The sequence below is a fragment of the Rhea pennata genome, chromosome 5 (assembly GCF_028389875.1).
Source record: "Rhea pennata isolate bPtePen1 chromosome 5, bPtePen1.pri, whole genome shotgun sequence".
Lineage (NCBI taxonomy): Eukaryota > Metazoa > Chordata > Aves > Rheiformes > Rheidae > Rhea > Rhea pennata.
In genome coordinates, this window is record NC_084667.1 from 20,013,455 (window position 1) to 20,019,666 (window position 6,212).

Below are 6,212 nucleotides of genomic sequence, written 5' to 3' on the forward strand. Positions count from 1 at the left end.
AGAAGCTGGCACTTTGCTTCAGAGAGGAAAACTGGCCAAGGAGAGCAGCATTGTCCAGGCAGGTATGGCAAAAAGGACTGGGCAGCAGGCCCTGGGGTGAGGGGGGGAACAAGAGCTCAGGGCAAGAGGAACAAGGAGCTGAACATTCAGAAGCAGGTAGCACCCTCTTTCTTTCCCATCTTCTTTCCCCTCCTTCTGCCCTTTGAGTACTTCAGCTGTGCAGAACCATAGCTAAATCTGGAAAACTGCTCCTAAGAGGAATATCCCTTTTGCTGCTCCACCATCACACCGGAAAACCATTCCTCTCTCCACACTTCTCCTGCTGTCAATACAGCCATAATCTGTAGCAAAAGATTGCCAAAGACTTAGACTAGGAAATATATGCAGAAATAGGGACATGGGGAGAGGAGCCCATGTTTGGAACAACAGAAGAAAAGGCTCAGAGAAGCCAGACTTGCTCCTTCACAATAGGCCTACCTCAAAGTGGCTATTAGTTCTTTTCACATTCAGTCTTTTCATAAAACTTAAAACACAAAGCAAGCAAAGCCAAAGAGAGCTTAGAAACACTTGGAACAGCAGGCCAGAAAAGAGAGGTAGACTTTACCTGTGAAAGAGAGTTCAAAAGTCAGTGCAACCTCAGAGGCAGCATCTGAGGAACAGTATAGTAAAGCTGTCAGTCTCAAGTCTCCACCGGTAATAGACCTTAGCTCATGCCAGACCCACACTTTTTGCTGAGCAAAAAGCATAATGTCTTGTTAATAATGAATAGCCCTCTGTCTCCTGTACTTAACACTGGAGCTCTGAGCAGACCCACAACACTTTATAAATTATCTATTGCAGCTGATTCAGGGCCAGCTGGGAGTGTTCTTGCAGCGAGCATCTTGCTCAGCTGTAATGGAATCATACCATTAATGCAATTTCAATTAGACATACGTTATAGCACACAGGTGCCTAAGCAAACAGTGTACAGGAAGCCTCCCCCAGGGACACATATCCTGGGGAAAAGGTGTATAAGTGAGAGACTTTCCAAAGGGTCCTTCAACTGCAGCAAAAAGCTGCCAAAGAAATAAGCAAACTACCTTGCTAGAGTGGAAAGGGAATGCGTCAGTAATGAAAAAAGTGGTCTTCATTTGCATGTAGCTGATTCCAGACTTCCACCTTTTCTGCTTGTGATGTGAAGAACCCTCACAAGCTTCATCCAAGAATCACGTCAAGAACTTTACTGATATGGAAAAAGTAGTTCCTATCAGCCTTCAGGGCTGATTCCCTATCAGAGCCCAACAGTCCCTTTCTCCTTTTCTGCTTCAGAATTTGCCTGACTTTCATCCATGGTGCAAATATTCAATGGTCCCTTAGCCTAGCTGAGACTATGAAACAGCTGAGTTGCTGACCATCTCATCATCTACAAAGTTACTCTTGAAACAGCAGTCTCATCTCTCAGAGATCTGGTACCATTAGTAGCTGGCTGAAGGGGACTACCATTGGCCTCTCTAGCCAAACAAAACCTTTGGAGTTTCTGAGGCAATGTGAGTCTCCCTGCTGCACAGAGTATTAAAATCTCATTTAAATCTACATCAGGATAAGCTTTCTCAGTCTACTACACAGGATGCCATTATACATCCAGTCTGACCTGCAAGGACCCTCTCTCTGAAGGTGTTGATAACTCAGGGGAAAGACGAGAGCACAGCCTCTGTTGGTTTTTGCTCTCTCTGTGAGACTGCCAATGAGGCATCTAATTAATGTCAGTTATGGCTGATGTTTTTCTGAGGGAGGGAATTGAATGAAAGATCTGATAATTTGTTTCATGCAGGGCCTATCAAGAAATATCAGACACTAATAACTACCCGTCACTGCTGAGCTGAACTGGATTTGAAATGGCAAGTTACAGATAAAAGGCTCCCAATCTCCTCTGCTGTCCTGCCTCCTGCTGATCACCCTCATTAATAAATTCTTACAATATTACTAGTGAAGATATGAATCAGGCTGAACTCATATAATGATAATACTGGCCTGCAAGAAGCATTGCCGTCAAAGCACACGTGCATTTTCTCAATGATATAGCAAGAACCTCCTCTGCACTCTTTATTTATGGGCCTGGATCCCTGAGCCTGTGTCTTTCTTCTCCCACATGTCTATGGCAATCACTACCTTGGGAACTTCTAGTCACAAATAAACAATTTAGAGGTTGAGCTCAAAGTAAGCATCCTAGTCCTAGGGCCACTAATAATTCATATTCTCTACGAACTAGCTCAGAGCCTTTCCTGGGTGGCAGGAGGAGCACATATGGACAAATGTGTGAGCAGTTCCCCATGATCGTGGTTGGCACCACTCTCAAATTCTGCACTTTTCTGCTGTATAAGCACAAATAAAAAAAAATGATGCTGTGATTTTCTAGCGCTGCTGAATACATCTGTAGCTTATGACAATGATGCCAGCCTGCAACTATAGAATATTCCAACATAAGATGGATTTTGCCCTCCTAGTTTCCTTTTTGCCTGCTTTGTTCAACTTCTTATCTCACCAATGCACTCTGTAGCTACTACAAGGTGCAAACTCCTTAACAGCAGCCAGAGAAAAGAGTCTGAGAAAAAGAACAACCAAGATTCACCAAAAGTACTAAGTCACCAAACTCCTTCCACATAAAGCTGTGGGACGAGATTTGCTGTAATCATTCAGGCCTCAAAACCTGTGCATCCTTCACAGACTTGGAGCTACCAAGTTCTGATAAAACACTGTCAATTGAAACTAACAGCCAATGCTGACACCTCACATCACCTCCATAACTCAAAGATCAAAAATGACAAGCTGACTACGTAGAAACAAAACCCCCAGATTTCTCACTGCCATCCCTTTATACTGCTGAAAAAATAAGCATAGACTGAAAGCAGAAGAGCATCCTGCCTAGCATGGCATTTATCCCAGATTCTCAAAAACTCAGATAAGAGGGATAACACGGCAGACAGCCCTGTTCCCCATATATTTATTGAGGAACATTCCAGAAAGTCAAGGAAAAGGATATTTTAATTGGCAGCTCCCTACTTATTTTCCCTACATAGTAAATTTAAGTCAGCTGGCTTGCTTTCTTAGTTACCATTCATCAATCACTTAAAAGTAATAATCCAAGGACGCATGGACTGCAAGAAAAACACTGTCTAGATACTGCCCTCCTAATGGACAGCGCTGCTGCCACTGTTTCTCCCTTTTTTAACAAGTAAGTAACTTGAGCAGACATCTCTTGCATATCTCCTCCACTGTCATGGCAAACTACTTCCAGTCTGGCTGAAGTTGCTCCATCCAGATTCTTGCCACTGCTAGTCATCTGGACCCTGGCTCCCAAAAGCAGAGCAGCCCAGAGAGGTGGGGTAGCTACTGCTCAAGGTGCCAAGGTGTCCAAGATAATCAAATGCTACATCAGTGTCTGACTTTTGACCATTATCTTGTGCAACTGTAGTGTTTGTGCCCTCTTGAGATGGCAGAATGATAGCACTTCCAGACCTCGCACTACTCCAGAAACTACATGTATAATATTGAAGAGCTGCAGGATATCTCATGACAGATAGTAACATCTCTCACACTTCTGGAAGATGAGATATGTTTGTGACAGCACTCAGAAACCGCAGGACACATAGTAAATCACCTTGTCCTCTATTGATATCTTAGATATACATAAGCTGTCTTCCAAAACTACATAATTAATCCTTATCATGGTTTTCTTTGAACTTAGCTAATCACTGCCTCATAGCATACAGAAGAAGAGTCATAACCAAAGACCCCACCATGGACTCTTGACTGCTTTGTGTCTTTTCTACACATAGATCAGATCCATACTGGCCATTTCCACAGCTGTGCTGGTATTTCCTCTTTGGATGTACACAGGGGCAGGTGCCTCTTTTTTAATATGTGTATTCTGCACCTTAAGTAGTTCCACAGATCCTGCTGTCAGCACCTGTGCTCTGAAAGGAGTCCAAAGGGGATGCACTAGAGTAAAATCATCTCTCAGTAACACTACATACAGAATCTGCTGTACTTCTAACAGTGCATCCTGCTGGCCCTTAAGGGATAATTCATGTGCAAGGCTCCAAATTTAATTAGAAGGCTTCCTATTTTAACACTACCAAAGGACTAAATTAATTGGAAAAAGCAGGCAACCTGTGCACCCTTGAGGCTTGACAAGCAGCACAGGGTAAGTGAAAGAGATACAGCCCAGGCGAGATGGAAAATTCCACTGGTTCTCAACCTCTCTGTACTTAACCTCAAACATTTTGCAGACTGTTAATTTAATCTGCAACCCTTTCCCTAGCTAACCTCAAGGCTCAAGAAGGGCTGAGGTTATCACCTCATTTCCAAAACTGCCTGTGGAGGGAAACAGCTGGAATTGTCCAGCTGTTCCCCCAAATAAAGAAAAAGAAAGAAAATGAAGTTTTGTGAGTGCATGTGGAGGGGAGACTTTGCAAGTCCTGAGGGTAACTGAGAAGGAGAACGCTCCTCTGAAGGAAGTGCCTTTAAAAGAATGTTTGTTGTAAAGCGAAACAGGTTGAGAGCGATGATACTGCCTGTTGTGCTCCACACTACGAGAGATGATGGGGAGGCTCAGAGGATGCAGCAGGGATCTGAACCAAGGGAAGATGGTAGCAGTGACACAGGCTGTGCTGACAGATGGAACGCTGTGAGCCTTGCAGGAGGCTGCCCATGATGGCCAAAACATCACATTAGCATCCAAAAATTAAAGGGCTTCATTTGTTGGTCCAGAATACTATGTTGCATGCAGAGTTGAGCCAGTATCTACCATAAGCCTCCTAGGAGCTCCCTGGGCTCTCACTTAACACTTTCCATTATTTCTTCATATTGCAATTGTGCTGAGATATTATGCTTTGTCCTGTCCAACCCAAGAATGAAAGAGAAGGATGATTTCAAAGTTGTGCCCAGACAAATCAGAGATTGAACATGCCTAGTTCTGTTCTGCAGCTCAGCTGAGATATTTCAGGCCTCCACAACTTTTACTGTTCCAGCTCAGAGCCCTATATCTGCCTGTGACCAGTGCCTCAGCTCTGCTGACGCAGACTGATCTTCTTCCAGGACTGACCCTCCCGGTATTCCAGTCCTGTCTTGGCTTGTTTGAGATTCAGTCCTGAACTCTCTTGTTTCTGTTCCCGTTCAAAACCTCAGTGGAGTAAAAGCTACTGACTGTAGCAAAATTGTGTGAACAAGTCTGTGGAGGAGTCTGCACCAGCAGGGACAGTTTGAGAGGATCAGATAAACTCTGTTGACATGACCTTGTCAAAACCTAATCCCAAAGCTCAGAAGTGAAATGCTATTTCACACATCCACTGCCCCACTGCCTGCCGAATGTTTCAAGACATTTTGGATTTGGCAACAGGAGGCTTGTACCTTCTGTTTCTGATGGCTGGTGAATGCAAATCGTACTTCAGCCCTTATGCATCTGAAACAAGAAGAGGGGAGAAAGCAGACATGAGAGTCTCTGAAGCAAGGAAAGACCCAGTTTCACTTTCTTTGAACAATTTATGAGGCAGCTTGTTGCACCAGACTATTGTATTTCCGACAGATTGGAGTGGCATTTGAATGGCTCCAAGCACTTTCAGAAAAGCTTTACAGATTCACAGAAAAATAATATTTTACTCCATCCAAACTCTCATAATATTCCCTGCGTCTAGATGCTTATACCATTTTTCCCTTAAACAACAACATATTTCTTTTTGAAGCAAGTTTATAGCAGAGGAATCTTGCATAAGAAAAATCCCAAATTAATATTCAGAGGAATTGTAAATAGACTCAATTCCAGAGAAAGTGTGTTACTCCCAAAGGAAGGAATAGATCAGTGAGCCTTTCTTGTGGAAAGTGGACTCTGATTCCAACTGGCTATCAGGACAGAAAGGAGTCCCTTTAACAAAATGTGTGAATAGATTCCTTCATCCCAGAAAACAGAAGGAAGAAAAGATCAAAAAACTACAATTAAAACTTACCACATATTCACAGTCTCACAAATGATCTAGAGAAGCTCTTCTAACCTTCAGTACCTATCCTGTGTAACAGGCAGTGATGAAGGATGGGATGTGAGAAATCTGGCTTACTTTTGCTTGAGCAAAATCTGCTTTAAGGATCTCTGCATTAAAAAGTGATTATCACTAAATTCATTGAACAGTTCTAGCATCCATGAAAGACAAAAGAATTTTCTGAGGAGCAAATGTAGTGTT